The 27,380-nt window shown below is 43.2% G+C and overlaps 1 long non-coding RNA gene across 4 annotated transcripts in view; it reads left to right on the plus strand.

Moving 5' to 3' along the window:
* The window catches only part of LOC132073135 (uncharacterized), a 1,090,256-nt gene that overhangs the window by 919,569 nt on the left and 143,307 nt on the right, over positions 1–27,380 (plus strand). The window lies entirely within an intron of this gene.

Raw genomic sequence — 27,380 nt, forward strand, 5'->3', positions numbered from 1 at the left:
TGCCTTCTGTAAACATAACCTGTTTAGTGTTGGAAAGCTGTGAGGTCTGAGTGCAGGCAGGAGCCTGGCCTGGTGCAGGCTGTGCCTGAAGCTGCTGGGAGCCTGGTTCTGTCTTGGCAAAGCAAAGTGTACAGCAACAAGCAAAGGCTGATGGACTTTGGCAGCTAGGAGGGGTTCTCCAATCGGTGGGGGTTTGTGGTTTTTTAAATAAAATTATGTTACCTGTTCTGAAAATTGAGCAGCAGCCCACCTCTGCAGTGTTGTACACCCCTACACAAGCCTCAGTTGGTTTATATGTAAGAAAAAAATTCATGCAAATCAATGCAAGGATAGCTTTGATTTGTCCACCCACTTCTTTCTTCAGAGGCATTGCTTGAATTGTAGTTGACCATGCCCTGCTATGAAAGTTTTGCTGAACCATCCAGCACTGCTGTGACTTGTGTTGCTCAATGTTTGTAGGTCGAGTACACTTTATTGCAAGGAGTATCTGTGTCATGTCTTTGTAAGCTGCTGTGGAGAGTGTAAAGGAAACAACAGGAAAACTTGGAACTCCACACACCACTTAATCATACTGCAGAAAAAGTCAGGTCTTGTTTGCTGAAATGCTGTCTTCTCCAAAGATGCTTTGAATGTTGCAATGGAGGGGGGGGGGAAGGAAACCCCAAAATCCCAAATGAGAAAACAACAGCACAGTTTGTGGGAGTAACTGGAGTGTGTGTCCTTTATGCTTCTTGCTCAGGAGCATTGATCACAAAGCTTCATTTGGCACCTCTCACACGTAAGTCAGCTCCTGTACCAATATCTGCTACCCAAAGCTGGTACAACTTCGCAAGAAACACATGGAACATTCAGTTTTTATTTATCTTCAGAATTGCAGAGCAGCTGTTGTAATCCCATTGGGTGTGTGCAATGACACTTTAAAGTGCTATAGTCTCAAATTTCCCCCACAACTACCTACATGGGAAAAACTCACCTTGGGAGACAATATGACTTGCTGGGTCAATTTGAGCCAGAGCCTTGCTAGTGACATGCACCTCCTGAGGGCAGAACAGCATTTAACAGCAGCCCTGTGCGGAGACGGTTCCATGTAAGAGATCTGGAGAAGATAAAGTACTGAAATAGTTGCACTTGTGTATTATTAATAAATAAGACAGAGCTTTGAGGTTCCAGACTTCCAGCAGTATCTCCCTGGCTTTCATCCTCCCCTGGCTGCACCAAGGTCTCTGTTTATCGAGAGCTCACTTGGCAAGGGGCTCCAAAGGCAGCATGTTGAGATGTTCCAAGCTACAGCTGTTATAAAGGCACAGCTCCATCCTCCAGCTCATAGCTGCTCATTTCAAGCTACATACAAAATGTTCAAATGCTGAAGAACTATAGAATGAAGACTTCTGTATTTTAAAATTATTTTGATTTCTTCCCCAAGTGCCATAAAAGCATGTACACAGCAACATGCATATATATGGAGATTTATTTCCTCGCTAAATCAGCAGTGTTGCTTTCCTAGGAGAATGCCCTTGGGGGAAAATTCTCATCTGTCAGCCTACGCTGTTTCATTTCACAGCAGCGCGCTGGCATGTTGATCAAAGACAGGGAAAATAACAGCTCAGATTTCCTGTGTATGCTTTTGAACAGCAAACTCCATGGAGTGTTAAAATTATGAATTGACAAATTTTAGCTTCAGTAATGCCTGGTCAAACATCCTTCTGGAATCACCACCACCATTTTCAGTGAAAGAATTCTGTAGTGCCAGGCAAATGCTTCAATCACTTTGTGCCCTCAGATTCAGCCAGCTGGAGCCTGTTAAATCAGAATGTCAGAACTGACAAATAGGTTTAAAAAGTAAAACTGTGGAGAGGAAAACCCCCACAGCCTGGGGTACACTGCTAGAAGAAAGGTGGACCTTCCAAGGCAAGGCCTGAGCACAGTTTTGCTGGAGGAAACCTGGGTGGAGGCTCCCCCTATGGAGTCCAGGGCTGGGGCTTCCCATGGGACAGGTGGTGTGATAGGAGCATCACTGACCCTTAGCAAGAAGGGCTGGGTGGGATGTAGACTAGGAGAAGACCAGGCAGGATTGGGGGCATGCAGGGGCAGGCAAGCCACTGCCAGGCCAGTAATTCCCCAGGTAAACTCCCACTGGAGCATTCTCCAGACAGGCCACAGCCAAACCTCCCTGTCTGCAAGGAGCCATGAGAATCAAACAACTGCAAAGGTAAACATCAGCTGGGACCCCATGGTTCAACATGACCTTCAGCAATACTGGGTGGTAAAAGCTACCATGGTTTCTGGGTCTCCTGGTTTCCTGCAAGGGGTGGTGAGATCTAGGAAGAGGCACCAGGAGGAATGTTGAGGAGGGACTCTCAGAGCCACAGTTAAAGGAGTCACTGGTTGGTGCAGTAGTAGGAAAATGCGAATTGTGACAACTCTGAAAACTCTCTCCATGTGAGAGTGGGACACGAGGGATCCAAAAGATTGAACAGGGCTGGTAGTCCTGGGTGCTCAGGGATGGTGAGCAGGGTTCAGCATGACCTCTGGTTCATGGGGACTTTTGGAGGCTGGCCAGCAGCAAACTCAAAGCACTCATGCATATGCCAAGTTCCTGAAAGAAAAAGGTCAAGCAAATAGATCATACCAGCTTTCCCAGAGTTTAACAACAGGTCACTTGCTGATTTCTCATCAACTGAAAGAATTCATTTCAGCTGCTTGGATGCTGGGCTAGGTGGGGAATCAATCTGATCCTGATTTCTCTGCCTTCACTTTGTCCCTCTCCTGAGTGACCTGATTTAACATGTTTGCTATTTGCTAACCCTTCCTTATTCTTGAAGACTCTTCTGTTCTCTTACCAGTAATTTCTGGAATCCAGGCTCTGAAGCCAGCCCTTCTTCATCTAGCAGCTGTTCTCATAAACTCTGTTCTAGGGAACAATCTGACTTGCTTCGGCCAATCCTGCCCAGTGAGGATGACAAACACACCACCCCCAGCTCTTTCTGGGCCTTGTCAGGAGTGCAAAGGGCACCATCTCTGGCAGCAAGAAAAAAGGAAGGCAGCATAAAATAATCTTTCCTGTCACCATTGGGGTGTCTAAATAAGACTGTTTGTAGCTGCCCTGTCAGGATCACTTAGTGGTTCCAATAGGAATAACAAAGTGTGCACGTGTGTGAAGGGGTTTTCCAGCTCTGCTTATCCAGTAGTTTGTGTCTGGCTTCTCTGCTTCAAATCAAGCCAATGCAGGTAACAAGAGCCAGTAACATGGCAACTTTTTACATAAACAAGCTTGCCAGAGCCAGATCTTCCTCTCTCCTGCCAGAAAGCTGTTTGTCTGAGGAATCCATGCATCTGGCACCAAATCCCAATCATAGCACTAAAACTGTGGGAATTACAGAGACACTGGCACCTCATCTGAAGAGACAGTACTTGTTTTCCTTGTTTAGAACTATAAATAGTCAATAGAGGACTCTCATTCAAGCAGTATTGATGATTGAAATAAACCAGGCATAGAGACACGGCCAAAAATTGGACTTGTGCTGCAAAGCCAAACCAGCTCTTGCTTCAGAAGCTGAAGTTCCAAAAGGGCAATGCAAAAAAGCAAACTGGCCCTGAAGGTACACTGACACACTTCCTCTCCCTGTGTGACCCTCAAACTGCTTGCCTAGGTCACTGTTTGAACTGGAATTTTTTTAAAAATGCCTTCAGCTCTGCTGTGGTTTGAGCAGCTGAGTTCCTCCTTCCCTCCCCAAAGCCCACAGAGAGAAGTGATACTGGAGTGGCCTGGGAGCACCCTGCCTGAGCAGCCCACTGACACCATGCATGCTCTGCAAGTGCAGGTGCAGGGCCTTTATATTTAGCACACTGCAAGTGGTCCTTTACAACCTTATCAGGAGAGCTCTCCAGCCCTGGGGGACACAGGCATTTGAACCTCCCTTGGTGACAAAGAAGTAAATGACAACAGTTGTTCTATTCCATGGGTGAAAAATGCCTCTGCTACAACAGGAGGAAAAAGGCTTTCTGTTTAGGAAAGAGAAAGAGGGAGAGAAAAAAGATTAGTTTCTGTTTTTAAGAATAACTGACAGCTTCTTCTTGGAGAAGATTGGTAGGAATAAAAAGTGTGGAAAAACTTCTGAAAGGAAAAAAGAGGCAGAAATGTGCTACCACAATGGATGCTGTTACCCAAAAGACCATGATGCTGGGTGGATTGCCAACTGTGCAAGTTCTGGTATTTCCCCCTCAAATCCCGTTCCTACCTGAAGAGTTTCCCTCAAAATTAACTGCCATGTTCTGCAAGCCAAGGTCATAGAATCACAGAATCATGGAATTGTTGGGTTGCAAGGGACCTTAAAAACCATCTCGTTCTGGCCCCATCTCCCAGGAGCAGGGACACCTTCCATGACCAGATTGCTCAGAGCCCCATCCAACCTGGCCTTGAACACTTCCAGGGATGGGGCATCCACAGCTTCTCTGAGCACCCTGTCCCTGTGCCTCACTATCCTCACAGTAAAGAATTTCTTCAAAATATCTAATCCAAACCTGCCCTCTTTCCATTAAAAGCCATTTCCCCTTGTCTTATCATTCCTTTCTTAAAAATTCCTCTCCAGCTCTCTTGTAGGCTCCCTTTAGGCACTGTGAGGTGCTCCAAGGTGTCCCCGGAGCATTCTCTTCTCCCAGCTGAATGACCCCAGCTCTCTCAGCCTATCTGCATGGGAGAGGTGCTCCAACCCTCTCAGCATCTTTGTGCCTCCTTCATGGTCATTATTTCATGCTCATGGATTGCAAACAATAGTTCGTCTCTCTGGCAGGGAGCTCTGTAGTGATGGAAAGAGGCAGAGTAACACCAGGAACTGAGCACAGTCTAGTGACTGTAAAATCACAGCTCTTGCTGAAAATCATGTCCTTGAGTGGGAGGGGAACATGTGACTGTGGAAAAAGAAACTAACAGGGGTAAGGAACAAGTGACAAGAAGAAAAAGGGAGACTCCCCCAAAACTGAATACCTTGCAGTGGTTTCTAATAATAAATTGTACCATATTGTGTTTCTTTTCTCACTCTTGGCTATGCAAATGTTAAATTAACAATCCTCAGCTGCTAAACTCTTCTTTATGTAATACCAGTCACATGGAAACAAAGTTGTTTTGGTGTAGATACAACCCTCTTGGCTAATCCTCAGCTGAGTGTTGTCTCCCTGGCTTTCTTCTAAAAACTTGAGTCCTTTGGGATTGCACTGGGGCACGTTTGTCCTTGGAGCCTTTCCTTGCACAGCCTGTTTGTCAAAAGGATACAGCACTGTTGCATGAAATATTCCGCAGCTTCACCACCAACTTACTGGATACCCACCAGTAAATATTATCCATGTGCAAGGTGATATTTCAGTGTCTTAGGACTATTCCTGATTGCCCCACACGGTTGCAAACTCCCTTTTCTACATCCAGTGCATCCCTATCAAAATACATTTATCTGAAGCTTAATTTCCATGGTGGTGGATATCTTTATGAAAGGATACTTTAATGAAAAATGTCTTAAAATGTCATGTCCTGGCTTCAGTATGGTGTTCTGCCCTCCACAGCTACCAGCTCCTTTACTTGTAATCTTCTTGCTCTCCCTTCCTCCACAAAACACTTCCCTGCTTATCACTCCTGGCTCAGTCTCATGTTTTTGAGTGTCCTTTCCTGCACTCTGTGTTTCTTGGATCCAAATTCCAGAAGCATGCCAGCTTCCACAACTCTGTATCACCTTCTGCCTGCATGCTGTATTCTTTGATATACAGCAGTATTTCCATCACTCTTAATTCAAGCCAAATCCCTAAATCCCTACAGTCACCTACTTCATTTTGGTTCTTCCTACAAATTGCCTCCTCTGATCTTCTGCCGTTTTTTTACAAAGGCCATGGATGTATTTTTTAAAACATGAGATGGCACAGTGTGGGTACTTGGATCTCTGATTAACTGAATATTAAAGAAGAAAAAGACAGCTGGCCTTCCAGATGTGTAGTCCAAAACTGGTGATGCTACTAATGTCTTTCTGAAGAAAAAGCCAAACAGATACCAAAAGTACAGTCAGTTACTCTGGGATTTTCCCAGTGATGTTCTTGAATCTACAAAGGCTTTGAGAGGAAACATGTCTCTAGCTAACTCATCCAAGATAAGAAAGAATTTACAGCAATGTTTCCTGAACAGTCTCCAATAAATCAGAGTTGCTAATTGTTTATTCCTCCTAAACCTTTGTTTCTCTCTGCCGTCAGTGACTTAGCCTGCAGCAGACTCCAGTCTAGACTGTATTTTTCTGTTCTTATCAATCTGCCTACCAGGTTTTTGTGATATCTGTATTTCCTCTTAGTGATCTTCTTATAAGGTCTGAGAGTTTGGCCCAAATATAGACCCAAGGTCAGTGTTTGAGCTCTCTAGACTTTTTTAGGGTGTTTATCTGTAAGAGACACTGAAGCAAAACCAGATAAACCTCCAGCTTTAGGGAGCTCAAAGTTGAGACTATCACCTAGATCAGGATCTCAGCTGTGCAGAGACACGGGCATGTCTCTTGTTTTTGCTAAATAGAGAGACATGTTTTTTCCCCTGACTCTCATTCTTTCCCTCTGGTTTTTAATTTGAAGAATGAGGTAATTGCTAGCTTGGAATTTCCATCCTCTGGAAAATGCTGTGCCCTCCTACAAAAGAGAGGCCTTTCTGTTAAAAGAAAATGCTCATAGTTAACTGTGCTTCTTCCCTTGTGATCGCTTCTGTGACAAGAGAACATTTTCTCCAGAGCTGCTTAGGGCTAAGGGAGGTGAGTCATATGTCTCATTTTACTGCAGGAGTCTTTACATGGACATTAATGAGCAGGAGATATCAGTTATTCTTGGAGCTTTGTTTCCCTTATCCCACCAAACCATACATTCCCATCAATGCTGTTATGACCAACGGGATTCCCAGTTCCTCCAAAGTGATGTTAACCCAACTGGACAGTGTAAAGGGGCACATCTCAGGCCCTATTTCATGGTGACATTGACATGAAAGGATCTTCACCTCAAACATTAAGGACTGATCCAGTTATATCTTTGTCTGGACACAGCCCCAGCTGGCATTTTCCTTGGCACAAACACAGTGTAAGGCCAAACTGCCACAGGGAGTAGCTGACAGGGATGGAATTTGGCAGCCTCTGCTGCTCCACCTGGACTGTCAGGCTTCTTCAGCTGTGCAGTGGGGTCAGAGAAATACAAGAGTGGGGTTTATGGAAACTAAGCCTCTCTGGTAGTTCATGGGCTTCATCTTTGGTTGCTAATGTAGCTGCTGGTTAGGTAAAGCTTCAGTGAGGATCATCATGTCCTGGAGAAAAAGTACCTTTACCTCCTGGCAGGCTTGTGGTGGGAAAGGAGCACTGGGAAACGGCAGGGAAAGGATGTGAAGCCCTTTAGCCAGAGAAAGGTAAAAGCCCACAAGATATGAGTGCTCCAGGTCAGTGTGGGGAATGTGTTGTGGAAGATGTACTCTAAATCGTGGCCCCAAAGCTCAGAGGGAATGTTCCAGATGAAGAACACAGGGACACCTTGTTGTCCCTTTGTTGACACTGATGAAAGTTGGGTTGAGGTGACTACAGAGGCTGCATATGCACAGGTGCATGCACGTATCCCTGCTGTTGCTGATAAACATTTGGTTTTAAACCTTTATTTTTTAAACTTTTGGTTTTAAACACTGTACAGCTACTCTGACAGTAACACTGGAGTGATTCCATCACTTTCCTTTTAAAAGCAAATTATTTAAGAAATCATGAAATGTATTTGACATCCTTGATTGCATCCCAAATCACCAGTCGAGTGAACTACAAGTCTGAACAACAGCTCAAGGAAACCAAAGGAAAATCTGTATTACTTGAAGACAACTGCCCAGAAAATGGAACAGGCACCAAGCAATAAGTGAGATGGAAAGAATCTGATCCTCTTCATTAAACTGCTCACTCTTCAACAACAGATGGTGTGTTTGCAAGTGTTTGCTGTTAAGGAAGTCAGGGCCCTGGACCAAAGAGAAAATATAAGCCACATTTAAGTACTTGCATATGTTGACTTTTGGAATCATTTCCAGCCAGATATAATGTCAGACATCTATACACTGACCCCTCAGTTTCGTCTGCCTGTGCTTTCATTTGTCTGTCATTATGTTTGTCCTGTGACCCCACATGGCAGCAAAATGTTCAGTATTGTTTCACCATAAATAGCAAACAAGCTCAGACAACTACTTAAAGAAAGGAGAACTGTAGCCCATGGAAGGCTTTGTATAGCAGAAATGTTTTAATATAGGCAGGCGGCAACAATTATTATGTCTGCCTATAACACTATTCAAATAACTGTGCCAATTTGCATCACTTAGAATTGATTTTACTGTGTTGCCTGTCTGTTTCAGGCTGATGGAGGTTTTTTTAAATCTCAACCAAAATTTTCTAAGAATGACACGACGGAAAAATATGTTGTTTTGCAATCCTAAAAGATCTTGTTTACGCAAAACCCTTGTGTGTGTGCCATCCAAATCATATAGATGCATGTATTCACATATATCTTTGCATCTTTGCATATATAAAAATATAAATATATATATATATGTATCTGTATTTTATTCTGTTGTGGTTATTTTACTTTCTACCCTGCCTCCCTCAAATGGCTCTGACTGGGAGAACATGCTGGCATCAGGGAGGGAGGAGAAAACTGGCTTGATGCTTAAAGCAGCAAGTCTCAGGGCTGGAGAGCTGGATTTGAATTCTGCTTTTTCGTGGAGCTCCCACACCATGCCAGCTATGTGATGTAGGATATTTTTCCCTGGTTGTTAAAACACATTTACAATGCAGATGGTTGTCCTGAACCTGCAGGGCAGCTTCTGTACTCTCCCATGAGTACCTGCAGCAGGAGAGCCCTATGCTGCCTGGCACTTCCATCTCACAGCACCCCTACACTTCTTCTGATCCCAGACCCTACAGTGCAGACGGGCAGTGCCAAGGGAGACAGAAATTGCCTTTTGTAACTGGATTTTCAACCAGAGCTGACCAAAGTCAGATTTCATCTGAAGCAGTGCTGTAAGCACTGGGCTGTTTGATTTAAGCATTTATGTAAAAATTAATTCCACACACCCCCGCCCCACACCCCCTCAGTACATTTTGTCTTATCTTTGCATTAGGCATTTCTTCCATATATTTTCTGCTGAGCACATCAGATTCTTCTGCCTATGCCACAATAGATTGAAATTAGTCTTGGATGCAAGGAAACACATTCTCCCTTCCACTCCATGCATATATCATACACAAGCCCTCCCAAGCAAAGGATACAACGTGCACTATGCTTGTCCCTCTGATTCCCTCAGGTTCTGCCATGACCACACCAGCAGAGCTTGTAGCTCCTCTTCCAAGGTAAGCAGCACAGCAGGTCAAAGAGTGTTGCTTCCCCAGAAGGGATTTGGGGCTTTGCTTCATTGAGCTGAGCTCCCTCTGCAAAAGCACCACAGCCTGAACCCCACCCCTGGTATTAGAGGTGCTAATGGGCAAAATTGTCATTCCATTAGTACAATTTACTCCAGAGATTGGATAATATACCACCTGCTAACCTCATCAAACCACTTTTTTTTCTTTTTCTTTCTTTTTTGTTTTAATACTAGGTGAATCCCAAAGGCAATCCTGAAAGAATAAAAAAAAAAAAAAACAGCCATGTACTGTCCTTACTGGAAGCAGTAAATTCATTTACATTAAAATGCAGTATTAAATCTCATTCTTCTATTCCACTGTGAAGAAATGGGAGACTTATAAGCAGGATTTTTCTAAGATTTTTTGAAAACAGCTTCACAGCCCTGTCACTGATACTGTCAAATTGGCATACTGTATACCTTGAAATGCTGTGCATTGCACAGTCATAAATCCCACATGGATTTATCCAGCAGGCTTAGTGTCATTAGCCCCTGTTACAGACAGGCTGCAGTGCTGAATGAGCGCATAACTTGACAGAGGTCATCCAAGGTAGCAAAGACCTCACAAGGGAGCACAGATTTCATAACAGCCTCTCATTTTCTGAGCGTTGCTGGGAAGGCAGCCTGGATGCGATGCGCTCTCACTTATCATTTCCTTTTGCCTTCAACTGTTTCCATTGAGAATGCATCTGTGCGTCATAAAAAAACCCCCAAACATTTATCAGGCATTTTGTTGCTTGTTTTCTGACCCCAAAAAAAGCTACCTGTCATCTTCAAGAGTCATTGCCAAATCTCGGCATGGTTTTTATTTTAATATTCGTTGTAATTGTGTTAACATGTTTGCTGAGCGAGCACTCCTAGCCCGTGCTGACCGCTTGGAATTCAAAATTAGCACAGTAATTATATTTCACAGGCTACTGGTCCATGGGAAATTTCACCTCACTTGTGAATTTGCATGTTCAGAAATAGGTCGGAGAAGCAGATGGCTTTGAAAGAAGAAGCAAAATAAAAGGGACTGGGAGTCAAGACTCCTGTTTTGTATATTAGATTAAGCCCTTTACACAGGGTGAGTGCGCACATCCAGTTAGGTGGTTCACTAGTGCTGAGTGAATCATCAAGAGTGTCTCTGGAATTTTCCTGGAGGGTACTTTCTGGGTAGCTTCCAGGAGTATTTATGTACAGTGCATCCGGAAGCACGGGCTTGTTATTCACTGCAGTTCCATCAGGGAGTTGGAAAAGAGCAGCAGTTGGATGAGCCTGGCATCTAAGGGCAGAGGATAAACAGTTTTCTATTACCATGATTTTGAAGTTGTAATTAAATATTGGCATTGCCAACTGCAAGATCTGTTAGATAACTGAGCAAACATATCTCTGGGGAAGCAACCTTGGCCTGAGGTATTTTTCTCACTTCTGTGGACACAAGAAATATCAACATCCTTATCCAAGCCCTTCTTTGATTATAATTTCAATCCCAGTAATTAAAGGCAGTCTCAATAAACTAAAGTCCCTCAAGGAACAGGAACAGAAGCCCACTCTGTCCCTCCAGTGTATCAGCACACTATGATATTTTCCCACATATTATGGCGGGGTGAAAAATAAATAAAAACACTGCAGAGACACACAACCTAATTCTGCAAGTGCTTTCATGCCATGTGTTGTCTGGGTTTGCCTCTTTCTGGGTTTCTGTTTTTTCTTTTATGTGCCTTCCTTCCTACATACCCACAAACACTTGATTTATTTCTCAGTTTAATAGCATCAACGAAAAAGAACGGAATCATGTTAATGACCAGCTTTATTTTTGGAAGAAGCCAACAGTCATGTATAGCCAACTTGCATATGGAGTCTCCTGCTCAGCGAAGAGGCAGCACCATCTGGAAACCTGCCATGCTGCCTCTTTACACTTCGTCTCCACCATGAAACATATCTGCAGAACCATCCCATGGCCACCGTGTATCTGCAGGTACAACTGCACCACCAGCCATGGATGCCTGAGGAGAACCAGTGGGCTCCTGATGTGAAGATGCAAGTCCTTTCCACTTATGCCAAAGGAGAATTTCTGATGGCTTCTGGCTGAACCCAGGCCATGCTTGTTAGGTGGCTGACCATGGGTAGTACAGCATATCAAAATTAGGGATTTTAGTTTTTTATGTGATAAATTTACCTGGATATGCCAATATTGTAATATTATCTCTTTTTTTTCTCAGAGTCTGCAGATAAAAAACAATACTCAAACTTTTCCTGATTGCTGAGCTCCTGCCTGGATGTGACTGACAGAGCTCATGTGAACCATGTGAGTGTAAAGAAGTTCCTATGAAAAGCCTAACCCAAGAACTGAGTTTTGTTTATCAGTCAGAAAGCAATTAGCAACAACACCATTTTCTTCTCTTAGGAAATGAGATCCACTGTTTAAGTCAACTACCTGAAACTGGTCTGAATGCAATACCTACAGCACCTCAGACAAATCTAAGCTCAGAGAAGAGGGCTCAGCCAAAAGGACTCTGTCAGCAAAAAGGACTCAATCAGCTTTCCATTACTCGGAGGAAGCTTATAAACGAGAGGCAGAGCAATATTTACATGGATGAGGAGTGATAGAATAAGGGGAAATGGTTTTAAATTAAAAGAGGAGAGATTTAGATTAGATGTTTGGGAGAAATTCTTTACTGTGAGGGTGGTGAGCCACTGGCACAGGTTGCCCAGAGAAGCTGTGGATGTCCCATCCATGAAGTGTTCCAGGCCAGGATGGATTGGGCTCTCAGCAGCCTGGTCCAGTGGAAGGTGTCCCTGCCCATAACAGGGAATTGGAACGAGATGGTCTCTAAGGCCCCTTCCAACCCAAGCCATTCTAGAATTCCATGATTCTGTGAAAAGCCAGAGGCTTTTGTGTGGGCTGGTTTCTCTGTGCTCTAATTTTATGCTTAGCATTGCAAAAATCAAGAACTGATTGTTTATTTATGACATTCAAATCAAGTGCATATTGAGATGGAAATGGAGGATTATTTTAATAAATATATCAATAATCCTTGTTAGTAGAAGCCTTGTGGCTTCCTTTGCCTGACAATGTACTCACATTGTCTGTTATCTTGTTTTGTTATTTTGATTCCCATTTGATTTATATATAGAAAAACTAGTGTATAAATGTGCAAAGAGTGTATCCATGTCAAATAATTTAATCATGAGGTTGATATGAACTGCAGAACAATGGGATGCCTTGAGAAATTCATCTTATCATCAGCCTTGAAGTACGGCTAAAAAAATCTTACAAAATTCAGAACAAAAGTTATCTAGGAAAAATGTGACTTATTGCTGTCAGCAAAACCATGTAAAGGAGATCTAAAAGGACAGGAAAAAAGGAAGAAAAAAAATCAAAGATGTTTTATGTTGCATCTCAGGTTCTTCTGCCCTTGTAATTGTTTTCAGTGAACTGTGACTCTACTGTTCTTAAATATTTCACATTTTTTCATACAGCAGAAAGGCAAATAAGACTATAATAATTATTCATGCTGGACAATCATTTAACTATATTTAAGTGTTGTAGCTAAATCAGATCAGAAAAAAATATAGCCATGTTTTTTGTCCTTTTCTTGGAGTCTGTTTTTAATGGACAGTATCCCAGCCCAGTGATCTTACCTACAGAACCAGCTTGCAGCAGAAAATCCATCACAGCCCCAGCATCCCAAGCCCTGATTGATGGTTGTCATCTCATGAGAACAGAACAAGACCTGAGGGTCTGAAGTCATGCTCACTTTCTTCTGGGAACAAAGAGAAGAGACTTAAAATGAGACTACCCTGAAAGATACTGGGACGCTTTGACTGTATTAAAAAGTGAGCCCTTTTAAGATATTTCCTTAAGAAACCAACAACAAATGGAAGAAGAAAGACAATTTACAGAAATTTGCTATTTTAAGGATTTATGCAATCTGGGCTGATTCTACACCCATGGCAGGGCCTGCTGGTGTTGTCACCCAGACTTTTGCTACAGGTCCAGAGATCTGGCACAAAATTCATACCATTCCATATGGACTAGCTACAATCAGTGTCTTTAGGTGGTAAATCAGAAGCAGCTCAATGTGATGTATCCTACCTCTAACTGTGAGCTGCAGAAACCAGCTCACTGTGACCACTTGGCCTGATGTGTCACGAATGTGCACCATGTGCCTTCTCAGTCCTGTCTGTGCTCAGAATAATGACAGGGAGACACAATGAGGAGAAGCTGTGATGCATGAAGCATAGAGAAATCATATAGCATATAAAAGCAGCTAAGATAGCAAATAAATCACCCAATCTCCTACTGCAGAGTTAGAGGAACACCGAGGATCTGTAGCATACCCAGTACACTGCCCAGCTCATGAGGAGTGCTCTGGCCCCACAAAGTATTTGAGGGATGCCACATGTGCAAGACACAAACTAATAAATGCTTTTCCGAGAGAAATCCAATGCTTAACACAGGCAAAGTAAGAACAAATAGGAGCTGCTTGCACTCAGCCTGTTCCTCAAAGCTGGAGCTACCCTTACCAAATAGTTTAGACTGCAAAGCAGGTAGGTGAAGAAGTGGCAAAATCATGGTTTATTGACAGATAAAAAGGCAGGGACACAGTCAGGCACCTTTGCTCCTGACAGGCATCAGAGTTCAAGTCACATTGACCTCTTAATTTCCCAGAATTCTGCCCAAGCAAAGTTGGCATCAGTGCTCTGTGAAGGCAAGGCCCTGGCTGATCAGGTCTCTCTCCTCAGCAGCCTAATTTCCAGGGCTCCTAGCCCAGATTTTACAGGCCTCCCTGCATAGCACTAACAGTGCTAACTGCTAATTTATTTATAACAAATCCCTAAATTATTTTTGGCTCTCAAATGCCATAGAGAAAGAGGGAATCAGTCAGTCAGCAAGACTGACACACAGCAAGTATCTCCAGGGAAGAGAGTGATCTGTACCATTTCTATTGACTTCACTTGGCAGTCTAGGCTGCCTTTTTCCCTTCTGTCTTTTGCACAAGTTGCATCTAGAGCTTGAATTCATCTGGTTTAATGCAGGGTGCCATCTGATTACCCTCAGGCAAGTGGTTTGAAGCTCTCTGATGGACGGGTCGTAGGTCCAGAGCCTCACTGAGAGCTGGGGGCATGTGTGACGCCAATCTGGAGTACAGCTTTTGGTGCAGTGTCTTTCAGAGTCTACATCTATGTGCCAAGCAATTTTGTGGACCAGAGATGAGCATGAGCAGGGGGTTCATTTCAACACTACATTACTCTACTAAATCAAAGTGCAACTGTAGGTGCAGCCACAGATAAGGAATTTCACTGTCCCTACTAACCATGAATGTGACCACATTGTTCAACCTATCTGAAACGAGGAAATAACACAAAAAAGGACTCTGATAAAGGACTCTGCTCTTTGGAGGTGTCTTTTTGTTGCCCAGATAAAATCTGTGACATGGGTGATTTGGAAATATTGTGGAGAAGCCTGAAGGAATCAAATCTAGAAAAAAATATGGAAATTACCCTGGTAGTAAAGCGTTCAAGAATCTCTCCAGAGCCCTTTGTACTTAATGACTATTAATGGATTTTGTGAATTTCATAGTGTTTTAGGCTGCAGCCTGTTAGTGAGAAGTGCTTGCTCTAGAGGGAGTTAGGGCTAGAATTAGAGACAAGTGAACAGAATATCCCCTTCCTTTGCAAAACCCATCACAGCATCTTACAGTCACCTGTTCCCAAACAACGAAGGTATTTTCTCAGCTAAGATGTGGACCAAAGAGGCACATCCACCCCTACCTTCTTAAAATAAAGCTATAGTCTGCTTCTCACATTAGTCCAGAAGAACAAGCAAGTCACCTACTTTCTTCCTTTTGGGAGGGTCCAGAATCCATAGGAGCTGAGGTGCTAAGGAAATGAAAAAGCCTTTTAAGGTATTTTCTGTGATCACAGAATTTATACACTGAGGCTCTAAACTGATTCAAGAGACACTGTGCTCTCCAGTGGGCTGTCATTTCAAACAAGTTTTTTTTAGCAGGTCTAGGATATTATGAGTCATTTCACTCACTTCTTATTATGTGACCCAAGTCTGAAAATAAATATTTCTTCAGTTCTCCACTTCAAGATAAAATCCAGGAGTGCCTCAGAACTTTCCAGCAACTTCTATCTGTATTTCTGAGCAGAGGTTTCTATGGAGAGGAGCAGGTCTATTGTCCTCTGCTGTTTATTTTTTTCTCTGTTCTCACTACAGCTGGCCGTACTCTGAAATGGGTTAGATACAGCAGGAATCGTCCCAAAAATTCCAATCCTAAACACTTTCATGCATATTTAACCCAAAAATACTCAAATCCTTGTTGAAAAGATGAAAAAGACAGAAACAAAAGAGTAGAAAATAATTTTTGCTTTAGTAGATGAACACAAAGTTTTCACTTGACAAGTCATTTGGTTTTGAGATTGTTTACAACCTCTGTTGATAAAATTGACAAAAATCTATCGATAATCAGCTGCTTTCTTCTTAAACAGACCCTGCTGATGTTTTAAAAATATTTGTTGGTTTAACAATAAACACTCTTTTAAATGACTTTGTCTGAGTCTTTCATCACATTTTTACTTGTATTCCATTGCAGAATAGCAGTTGGGTGAGCAGGATATTTCGATTTTTTTCTGAGGTAGGCTGTTATTTATTTTATTCCCCATGGGAATTCAGAAATTTTTGAACATAAAAAGTTTTTGTTTCTAGAAACACCAGTTGTCAAAACCAGTGTTTCTTCAGCTGGCTCTCTAAGCATCCAAGTAGCTGATCCCTCGCCTGGCTGTTTCCCCATGCAGCCCTTTTTGAAAGAGGAAAGTGCCTGGCTAGGAGAGGGCAGGTATTGCACAAAGAGCTCTGAGATTCTGTTCAAGAATAAGAGGAAGCGGATAAATTCTCAAAATCTCCATCTTTCTCACCACAGAGAAAATCCTTTTCCCTTCTGAGTTATTTATTAGAGATTCTCTGTACAAAGGCCCCCTAATGGCTAACTGACCTCTGCAAAAAAAGCAATTTATCTTGTAGAAGGGTTTTATCCGTGTTGCTGTGTTAGCTTGGGGCCTCAGTCCTGCTAAGCCCAAGATCCCTGCTGCCCATGGTGCTTCACCTGCTGGCTTATTGCCTGCACCCAGACTTGAGTGAGCCTTTCCAGGCAGGAGCACAGGTATCAAACACTCCTGCTCCTGTATTACTGAGGAATACTATTATAATTAAAGTGTTTCCTCTGGATCTAAAAGCCAACAATACTGATCAGGAGCTATTTGGGGTGAGAGGTCTGAATGAAGCAGGGGAGGCTGCACTGGCACTCTGTGGGAGCTCTGCTGTGCTATGGCTGCTCACTGAAACAGATGAGAACGCTCAAAGCTCACTCACTGCCTTTGATCCTTCATTGCAGGTGATTTATATGAGTGTTTCTGGCCTTTTTGTGCTCCTGAGCATGACACTGTTGGGCAGAGGAGCTCAGACTTCAGGTTGGCTGTTTATGCCACTGAAGAAAAGAAAACTCCAAAAAAAGGCTTCAGGTAACACCATGTATGTTCCAGCATGTGGAAATCAGGCAAGGATGAATGGCTGAAATCAATGATCTTTACAACTAATTTCCAAAGCTCAACAGTTTCTGCTGAGTTTTATTTAGAATAGACAGCGTCAGGCAGGAGTTTGGGCAGGAGTGAGCCCTGGGTCAAGGCTGTAGTGATTCAAATCCTATATCCTTGCACCAATCCCAGCCAGATCAGGTCCAGGTACTCATAGTTGGGTCCTGACTCTGTACCCTGAATTTCATCTCCATCCTTCCACAGCAAATAAATACACTTTTGTAACATTCCAGAGCCCAAAATGCCCATTTTAGAGCCAAATTCCTGAGTGTTTACATCCTTTTTCTTCAGAGGGCCTAACATTGCCTTCCCTTATGAAGGCAATTATGCTTTGCACAATGAATATATAAAGCTGGTCCTGTTGTGGTTTATATCCACTGAGCAACTCTGTGGAGTTTTTTACTGGCATGATGCTGAACTTGATAGTTCTGGCTTTGCCCTAATCTGTCCTTTTATTTCATGGCAATTCCTCCCCTCATCTTGCTTTTCTATTTCTTCAATTATTTACTAGTTTCATCCCATTTAGACTAACAAGCTTTGAGGCAAATGCTGTCTCTTATTACATGTTTGTAAAATCAACCCCTCAGCTGAACTGCTGTCTTTACAAACTATTACAGTGTCAATAGTGAAAATTAGAGTGAAATTAGAAAATTAGAGTGAAAATTAGAACATTTGCACATCATGGAAACACCAGTGGTAAATCCAGTTAATGAACTTTAATGCCTCCTGAAACCTACAGTTCCGTGTGCTTCAGTTGCATGGAGCTACCTTCACAAAGAGAGTTTTAGTGTACCCATCCTGGCACAAACAGTTTTCTTCCAAACACAGCAGCCACCATCTCTTTTCCTATCGGGATACACCCTACTGGTATCCAGCAACATCTCCTGAGTTGCACGTGACATCAGCTGCCTGGGAACTAGCAAAATTGCATTGCCCTAATCCTCAGAGCTTGCTTGAACAGATTTGCTGGCACCATGCCTGTGCTAGAGGACAGGAACACTTAAAATCACATAATTTTTTGGCTCATTGAAGTCATTCTGTTGCCCTGTTTTTCCATTGCCATTCAGCCTGATTTGCAAGCAATTTTCTCAATGGAGTACTTCACAGAGGTTGGGAGGATGCTGTGCTCAATACTGCATTCTAGCCATAAGCCCCATTGGTGTTGGTTTATTTTCTGGCACTGCCATCTTGTGAGTAACGCTTACCTTCCCAGGTTTTGGCACAAAATGCTTCCTACTTAGTCATCAGATGCCCAGTGAAACTTACTTCGTTCAGACAGATTCTCTTCTTCTTTTCTTTTTTTTTTTTTTTTGTAGCTCACTTTCAGAATTTGTTTCTGCTTGTTAATGCAAGCCTCCGAGCATGCTGCTGCTGTGCATTTTTAAACACTTACCCAAATGTCATCTCTATTATTTCCAAACTCTCAGACTCTTTGGGGATAGCTTAGATGCAAATGAGCTGTCAAAGAAAGATTACTTGAACCAACATTCAGAATGACAAAAGGCTTACAGACTGCATGCACAGCACACGGTTTCCAGCTTCCCAGTCAGCCATTATTTGCCAAAATCAAGGGTTTATACACAGTCCAAAAAAACGTTCAGCTTTGTTACAATGGGGCACAGTTATTTTCCATTGAAAATTTTAAACCTCTTAGATCTAGGAAAACTCTGATTTTCATAGCTTCTCAGATGTTGCTCAGCTACTCACTCAACTCACACAGTTTTTGTACCTAAAAATTCACTTTCGAGCCTGTCTGTCCTCAATAGGTAGAGCTATTTCTCCCTGTCACACACTTTTCTGGGGATGTTGCAGAGGTGGATTAAAAAAAAAAACCAAAACCCACACTTTACCTTGCACAGCAGCCTGAGAAACAGTCAGTGCTGCTCTGACAGAACAAACCAGCACCTCTCTTCCAAAATCAATCCATGGCTGCACGTGTTGTGATTTTTGGGACTGTCCTGTGCAGGGCCAGGACTTTGGTAGTCTTTGTGGATCCCTTCCAACTCAGAACATTCAGTGATTCTGTGATCCAAGAGACTTCATGAGGACATGCAATGCTGCCACTTAGAGCAAAGGCATCACTTTGTGAAGCCCAGCTTTCTAACTGCAGATGGCACCCCTGATTCTGCTGAGGTGACACACATTTTGCTGAAGAGCTGATTTTTTCAGCAAGAAATAAGACAGCCCCAGAGACTGAGGGATTTAAACCAAATCCTGACCTGTTTTAACACTGTCTCAGTGTTACACACAGGAGATACACACACTCGTGCACTCATTAAAATGGGACAGCAAGCCAAATTCACCTCTCATACAACTACTGACATCAACAGAAGGCCCAGTGTTTGAACAGCAGCTGTCACAATTTGTTCTCTGAATAATATTTAGCCAAGATTAAACCTAGATAGAGATAGGAGGTATTTTTCAGATATTCTGGTCTTACAATGAACATTGAGCAAGTCCTGGAAGTGCAGGGTTTGAGGGGTAAACAAGATATGCTTCATTCTGATTTCCTGTGTCCGCTGAGAACTCTTCCCTCCCACACTGGCAGTGGTTCAAATTATGCCTTTTTCAGCAAGACAGTAAAATACAGTTTTAAAAGGAAATACATACATTGCACTTTTCATCTCAAGAGCCTGGAAAGTGCAGCTGGGCGTTAATTAATCAGCACAACATCTCTGCAAGTTAAAGGAATATTTTTATCCCCTGTGTGGAAACTGAGGCACCAGGAAGTAGAGTATCCTACAAAGGGTCAAATAGAAGTTCATCACTGGAGAAAAGAATTTGCCTAATTGCTGATAACTCTGGGCTAAGAAATACTCTGTGTAATTGAAGTAGATGAGTTCTATGTTTTTCATGGTTTATTCCTGCTGAGAGATGCTCATTGCCCACAAACTGCTGAACCAAGACTGAATGCTATTCAGTATGTCATGCCCTGTTGGTCCTCAGCCCAAATCACTTCAGTCTGTAACCCTTGCCAGGACATTTTTTACCTTTTTGGCATGAGAGCTTCAGGTTGAAAGTAGCCAAGATGGTGGCCCACTGTATCTTCAGAGATAACAGAAGAAAGAGTGCAGCAGGGTCAAATTTATGTGCCACACACTGTTGTCTTGCTGGTAAGCATCTCCTTGGATAAAAGAGAGTCATGTGCCAACCACTGATGCTGCTGTTCACAGCACATGAAAGAGTATTTTCATATGTATGTCACTGTCTTTGAATGTGTGTAATGGGTGAACACTTACTGTTTCCAAGACTATGGATTCCTTCACATGTTCAGAGTACAGGGCTAGACTAGAGCGTACACCAGAACTGCCCCTCTGCCTGGCACCTTGCTTGGAATCTGCCTCTCAATCTGAGCAGTGTTTTCCTACTGGTTCCTTGTGCCTTTACATCTACACATCCTGACTCAGACTGAAATTGCTTTATTCTCCTATTTCATTCTGCATTTGTTCAGCGGTATGCCAGGGATGGAATCCTTGGAACCAGAACCATTGTTAGACTTGCTAACAACAGCAAAGCATCCTGAGAGGATAAGGAGGGGACGGGGACTGCATTTCCCTGACTACACCATGTGCCACAAAAGCCTCTGCTAGGGCAGAACCAGCTGGGGAAGGAGGAGCACAGAGTAGTTACAGTCCTCTCAACTTGCCTGGTTAAATTTTCTCCCTTAAGAATGATTCACGCTGACCTAGAAAATGTAACAGAAATGGATATGTCGGTTACCAGGTTACTGCTGTGCCTTGCAAAATCATGGCAAACTCTTTCCTAAGGGATGAACTTTCACTCTGTGCCCCAAGTGAAACTGTCCTCTGAAGCACTGGGGTAACTGCAGTTTAAGTGGATTTAGTCACAGCACAGTTGACACTGCCTGTAGGGTAGAAAAGGCGTCTGTGGAAATAACAAGACCCTTCTGTATAAAAAGCAAGAAAGATTTCTGCAAGAGCTCAAGCTACATATCTCCAGCTGAGCATTGGGGAAAAGTCATAGTGGGCTCACAGCACCCCCAGAAACTTTTCCAGCCACATCACCAAAACTACAAATAACATATTTGTGTGTTGTGTTGAACAGAATTTCATCTTTCAAGACAGAGGAAATGTACTGGACTCCACAGAAGTGATGATCGCTGATTTTAGAATCTGCTTGTAAGTTTAGAAGGCTCTGCCTGTATTCCCAGACAACTCAAAAGAACAGCTAGAAGAATTGTAAAGTCTGCCCATTTGATTACAAAGTAGTGACAAGTCTGAAACTCAAAAGGGACATTACAAATCTATGCACTGCTGCTCTGTCCATTGCCAGGGCTCCTAACCTTTTGTCCTATATCTATCTTTTTCTAAGGGTCTGTGTTATTCTGGTTCAAAAGCACTGCAGCATGGCAGAAATCGAATATTTGAAAACTAGCAAAATAAAGAGAGGGAAAAATTTTTGATCTCAAATAAATAGCACTAGAGCTGCAACACTGGATGTATTCTTCTTTCCATACTTATGTCAATCCTAAAGAGGGATTTTCTAGCTAATCTGCATTTGTTACAGAACTTGGAGGATTTCTACCATTGTGCTACAGACCTAGGAGATCACGTGGCATAATTTAGGCTTCCCTCCCTACAGAGTATACCATTTCTTTGTTATGATGGTAATAGGAAAAAAGGACAAAAAAGGCTGAATGCAGGCCAGGAAGGGCTACATACCCTGGTGTTGCAAAGAATAATTTGTGGCATAGGTTTTTTTGCTTTTATTCAGTTAATTTGTGTTAGCAAAAAAATTGCTAGGTCTGCATGAGGTGGAGCAGCATCCAATTAAGTGGCTTAACCATATTATTAGTTGGACAAAGCAAACACTTTTCACCAGAAATGGCACGTATCTCTCCAGAGCCTGGAGAGGTTAGGGGTCTGAGCTTTAAGGCTGTAATACTTCTGCTTTCAGGGCTGCTGAGTATGAAAATGATAGAAATCATCTGTGTGTGGGAAACGTGGCAGCAAGACATTGTACATGTGAGCACAAAATCTGGTTTTGTTTTTTGTTTTGTTTTGGTCTGGATTTTTTGGAGGAGAGGGGGTTTTATGTGTTGTTTTGGTCTCTTTCTCAGATACATCTAAAAATTGCATTTCACATCCTTAGATCCTATCTGAGGCATAAAGCACTGAAAAAAATGCACAGATATAAAAACAAAATGTACTTCTTAAAACTGCTGGATATTTTTTTCAGCACTGTTGTTTTGGTTATGACTCAGAAGTTTGACTTGCAAGGCAACTTGGCATTTTGCTCACCAGAACACTTCTTATGTTTTGGGCAATGCCTGTACAATTATTTGGGAGCTGATTTAGGTGGAGTGAGTACACTGAGTCCTGCAAACAGCACTGCTGGCAGTGCCCCAGATGTATTCAAAGCACTCACACCATGGTTAAGAAGAGTTGAAACTGGAGTATTTGCCGGTGAACTGGCCTGTGGCATGCCTGGCCTTGCACATGCCCAACCTGTGCACAGGTTACTCACAAGAACTTGGCCCTGCATGCATGATCACGCTGCTTCCTTGCAGACTGCATGCTTGCATGCAAACAGTAGAGATGAGCAAGGCCACAGGGTCACACTTGCATTCCCCAGCAGAGCCTGCATTTCATGACTTGAAATGTTGTCCTTCACCAAGGAAAAAGGGGCTACTCAAGTTGTCTGTGCTGAGAGACACCTGAGGTAACTCTAGCACAGCAACTCTGGGCTTTGCAGATGCTCAGCACATCTCAAAACCAGGCACTTTATTCTGGTGCTTGTATACAGCTGCCTTAGGGGTCTCATTTCAGAAATGCCTTTTGCAAATTCAGTTCTAAATATTTTATCATGTCTATTCCCCTCAGAAGGAGCTGCAGAGATTAAACACAAAACGCTTGTAGAGTCCTCAGATAAGATGCACTACTGACACAGAGCGTACTGTTAATCACTATTAATTATTATTATTCTGCTGCCTGACAGGCATCTGACTGACGGATACTCTCTAATCCCTATTCTCCCCTCAGATTTTCTTCCTAATTAGTGTCCTCTCGAACCTTGTAATCACATGCCACGCAAATGAACTGCATGTTATTCAGCCAAACAGATGACAGCGGATTGGGTGACTTCCCCTGTCGCCAGCAGGCTGGAAGAGAAGAAGCTCCGCGACGCCACACGGTGTAAATATTTATTTTCCCGCCGGGAAAAAAGAACGGCGGCCGCGGGCGCAGGGCGGGAGTGCAGCGCCCTCTGCGGGCCGCGCCGGCACCGCCACCGAGCCGGGCACGGCACGCACCGCGCCCAGCGGCGGGCCCGGGGTCTGGGAGTGCACCGCTTCCCTCCGTGCTGCTAACATTAATCGGGAAAACCCCCAACAAACACCTAAAAAACAAACCACACCCAAACAGAGTATGGAAGATGCGGCATCACCATTGTCCAGCGGGAAGCCCTCGGAAATGGCCTTGAGTTGTGCCAGGGGAAGTTTAGGAAGGATATTACCAAAAAGAATTTCTTCGTGGAAAGGGTTGTCAAGGAACAGGCTGCCCAGTGAACTGCGTGAGACACCATCCCTGGAAGTATTTAAAAGATGTGTAGACGTGGCACTTGGGGACACGGTTTAGTGCCAGGCTTAATGGTTGTTCTGAAAGATCTTAAAGATCTTTTCCAACAAAAATGATCCCATGATTCTATGAAATACATTCAAGCACTGGCCACAAGGCAAGGCCAAACACAAAGGCCAGCTCTCAGCTTTGCCCTGCAAAGGTGGCTGTCTGTTTTGGGGCTCCCTGAGCCACATGAGTCCTCTGCCCATGAGTAGGGGTCTGGGCACCCCTACCTCCCAAACCCTCCCAGCCCATGCTAAACAGAGTTCCAGACCTACATCCAGCCAGGCTGAAGGGCTCACAGTGATTGCCAGCATGGCCAGCATGGTGCACAGACAGAGAACAGATACTGTATCTGCTAGAAAAGCTGGGTTTAATCACTCGGTATAGCTGCAGAAATTAGCAAGAATTGAAGAGACGTTTGTAAATAAGAGGAGACAAAATTCTAGACAAGCTATAATTGGCAAAACTAAATGAGAACAAGGAGTGAGCTAAGATCTCCTTCACCTGATTAAATGATGCCTGGAAATGCTTCAACGACACAGTGGGAATTTTTAAGTACCAGCCATATATACTTGTCAAGATTGCTTGATGACAAAAAACAATGCCAAGATTTCTGATCTGCCTGCCACGGAAATAAAATTTGACTCATTCAAAGGCACTCAATAAATTATAAATATAAGGTCTATATCCTTCAGAAGAACTACACCAGCTGAGGTTTAGCCTGTATTTTTGGAGTCCCAATCTATCCTTTGAATACCTATCAGTTCCTAAAAATTTCCTCAGTCTGTAGGCTTGGTGTTTGTGATGTAGAGCTTTTTAAAATATGTACTCTGTGTATGTCCCTATCTTTCTCTAAATGTAAACCCCATTACAGTCCAGCATCAGAGGCATAGATGGAAGGTTCCACCAGAGGCATAGACAAGCTAGACAAAGCTTTGCATGTATTTTCCCTCCAGACAAGCCCACCACTACACATCCTGTTGCAGGCCACTACTGGGCAGAGAAGACAGTGGCAAGCGCCCTCCTGGAAGGGGCTGTTGCATGGGATGGCTCATTGGAAGCCAGGGGTAGCTGAGTTTGTCCTGGCCTTTTTCCTGCCCTCCAGTGTGCACTCCACATGGCAGCAAGGGCACAGTGTCCTTCTCCAGCATGGTAGGCAGTCTCTGTCACCCCTTAAAAAAAAACGGATACAAACCCCACCATCCCTCCAGTACCCTTCTGCCACTCAACTCCCACATTTATCTGATCAATTGGTTTGATTTCTTTATTTTATTTAAACCACACACGAGCCACACAATTTAAACCTAGGGATGGCTATTTTTCATAGTCTAGAATGGCACGGCAGACAAACATGCTGTGGCCTCCATAGTGCTGTCTTTCAAGAGGGAATTAACATTGTACCCTGCTTCCCTCTTCCATCTCACAGCTGTGGCAGCTCCGCTCAGACAAGATTCAGAAACAGACTTATTAAATAAGAAAATTATCATCAACATTTTATCACCTTTTCTCCAGACTCCCTGTTAGCAGGCAACAAAAAAGACTCAGTGCGGTTGGAGGTGAGTGGAGATCTTAACATTGCATGAGCAGAAATCGGCTTTCATAAAGACACTTGATGGCCCAATAATTGATACAGTCTCTTAATACATACACTCACTTGATGGCAATTAGATCTGTAGTCTAAGCATTTCTGGAGTTTTTGCCAGGAAAGAATTGGGAAATTAATGAAGGCAAATTAATTATTTGTCCCTGTGGTTTCTGATGTAAGAATACAGCTGTTCTTTATCAGCATAATTCATTTTTAATGTCTCCCAAAGCTCAGCTCAGCTATATGCCTATGTTCTTCATATGCCAAGCTTCTGTTCTGATTAAATATCAAATGGTTTTTAAATATCAAAATGGTTCTGTATTTCCAAGCTCTGTTATGAGCAGTGGGGAAAGAAAAACAAGGACTCCTTTGATCATACACACATGAGTTTTATATGATGACACCACCACTGGCTCCTAAGGATGTAGTCCCAATTTACACTTAGGGAAGTGAGGGAAGCTAGACTGTGTGCCATGATATATACCAGCCTGCTACACTGCAGCCCAAATGGCGGCTTGGGAAAGTAATAAGAAGTAAAGACAGATGTCTTTTTACTAAATTGGACACAGTGATTCAAGTGAATCATTTTCAAAGATCAGAAATCTTAACATTTATAGACATTTATTTATTCCTATATTTTCCCTCACACAACAGCACAGCCCCACATACCTTAACAAACTCCACAAGACTTGTTTGCCTGACCCGAAAGGGACACTGCAGGTCATCAATTTTCTTGATAAGTTCTTGCTCTGGTGAGCAATACATTACCTACCCCCTGACAGCAGGGTGTCAGCAGGAAAAGTAGCCTGCAGTTGAATGCAAGAGGGTTCAGGAACATGAGAACAAATTAATTGAGCTAAAATAACAAGGAATGAAAAACAGGGAGTGTGAGGAAGTGCCCCTCCATGTTCTGCTGTCACCATCAGAGCTCTCAAGGGCCAATTGTGCAGCCTTGGGTGGTGTCAGGGCAGCACCAGAGAAGGAGCAGGGAGTGGCTGCTCAGCTGTATTTACCCAGGGACTGCTGCAGCTCTAAAACACTGCGGTCAAGGGAGGGGAGGGCAGGGAAGGCAAGGGGCTGCTGGCCCTGGAGCTTAACGAGGTTGATTATTCCCTTTCCCACAGAGCTCAGAAGGGCTCAGAAAAGCAGTAGTGTTCTGCTTCTCTCTGAGATGAGAATGAGGTGGTGCTTAGGTAGCTTGGAGAGGCTGATTATTGCTTTCCTCACAGTGATCTGCCTAAAGAGGATGGAGCCTTTGCCATCTAAATACAGGGGATGGATGGCTGGGAAGGGAGGGAGTCCAAAGAACTATCCCTGTGTTCGTCCTATTTGCTCATGATACAGGATCAGTACAGACTTAACGTACTAGAGGTGAACTCACCTGGGAAATGGAACCTGAATGAGATCTGGAGGATTAGACCAAAGCAAGGAAGCTCTAGAGGAATTGTAAGAGAAGCTACTGAGGATGAGAAGAGGTATTTGGTAGTAAGAGAGTCAACTGTGTGCCTGGAGAATAGCCATCCTTTTGTAAGGATGGAGCTAACAGAACTGATTATGACTGTGCCTGAAGCAAATGTTCATGGTGTTACTGAGATGTTTGACAATTTAGTCAGGGGAGCTCAAGATGAAAGGAAAAGTTATTAGTACTGTGTGTGCTGCAGAAAAAAAGGGAATGAATAGTATCTAATATTTGTATCACACCTTTCATCCTGAAGGATCCCAAAGCACTCCACAAACCACACATGGAAGTGACTCCTGCCTCTGCTGAATATGGACGATGGGGTGAAACATGCCAACCCCTTTAACATCAGAAACCAGCACTGCCACACAGCAGCTCAGGAAAAAAGAGAGAGGTAGGCACAAATCAAAATGCAAAATAATAATTTTCTAGGCAAAGAGGTGGAAGAACAGACTAAAAGCAGGCAGTATTTTCAAAGTCTTCATTATACAAATGAAAAATGACTGTAATCGGGATCCATGCCTTACTGCCTCTGGGTGCTGCACATCCAGCACGAAATAATGTTCTTGCTCCACAGATCTCCCAGCAGAGGCACTACATATGAAAAATCCAAGCAGGTAAGTGATCTTGAGTTTAGCCCCTTGTCCTGCTGTCAAAAAGAAATCGCTTAAATTCCTTCAAATTTTATTGACAGGATGCATATATCTATTTACCAGTACTAAGGATGTTATTTCATTTGGATAATAATTT

This window comes from Ammospiza nelsoni, chromosome 1 (assembly GCF_027579445.1).
Source record: "Ammospiza nelsoni isolate bAmmNel1 chromosome 1, bAmmNel1.pri, whole genome shotgun sequence".
NCBI classification, from domain to species: Eukaryota; Metazoa; Chordata; class Aves; order Passeriformes; family Passerellidae; genus Ammospiza; species Ammospiza nelsoni.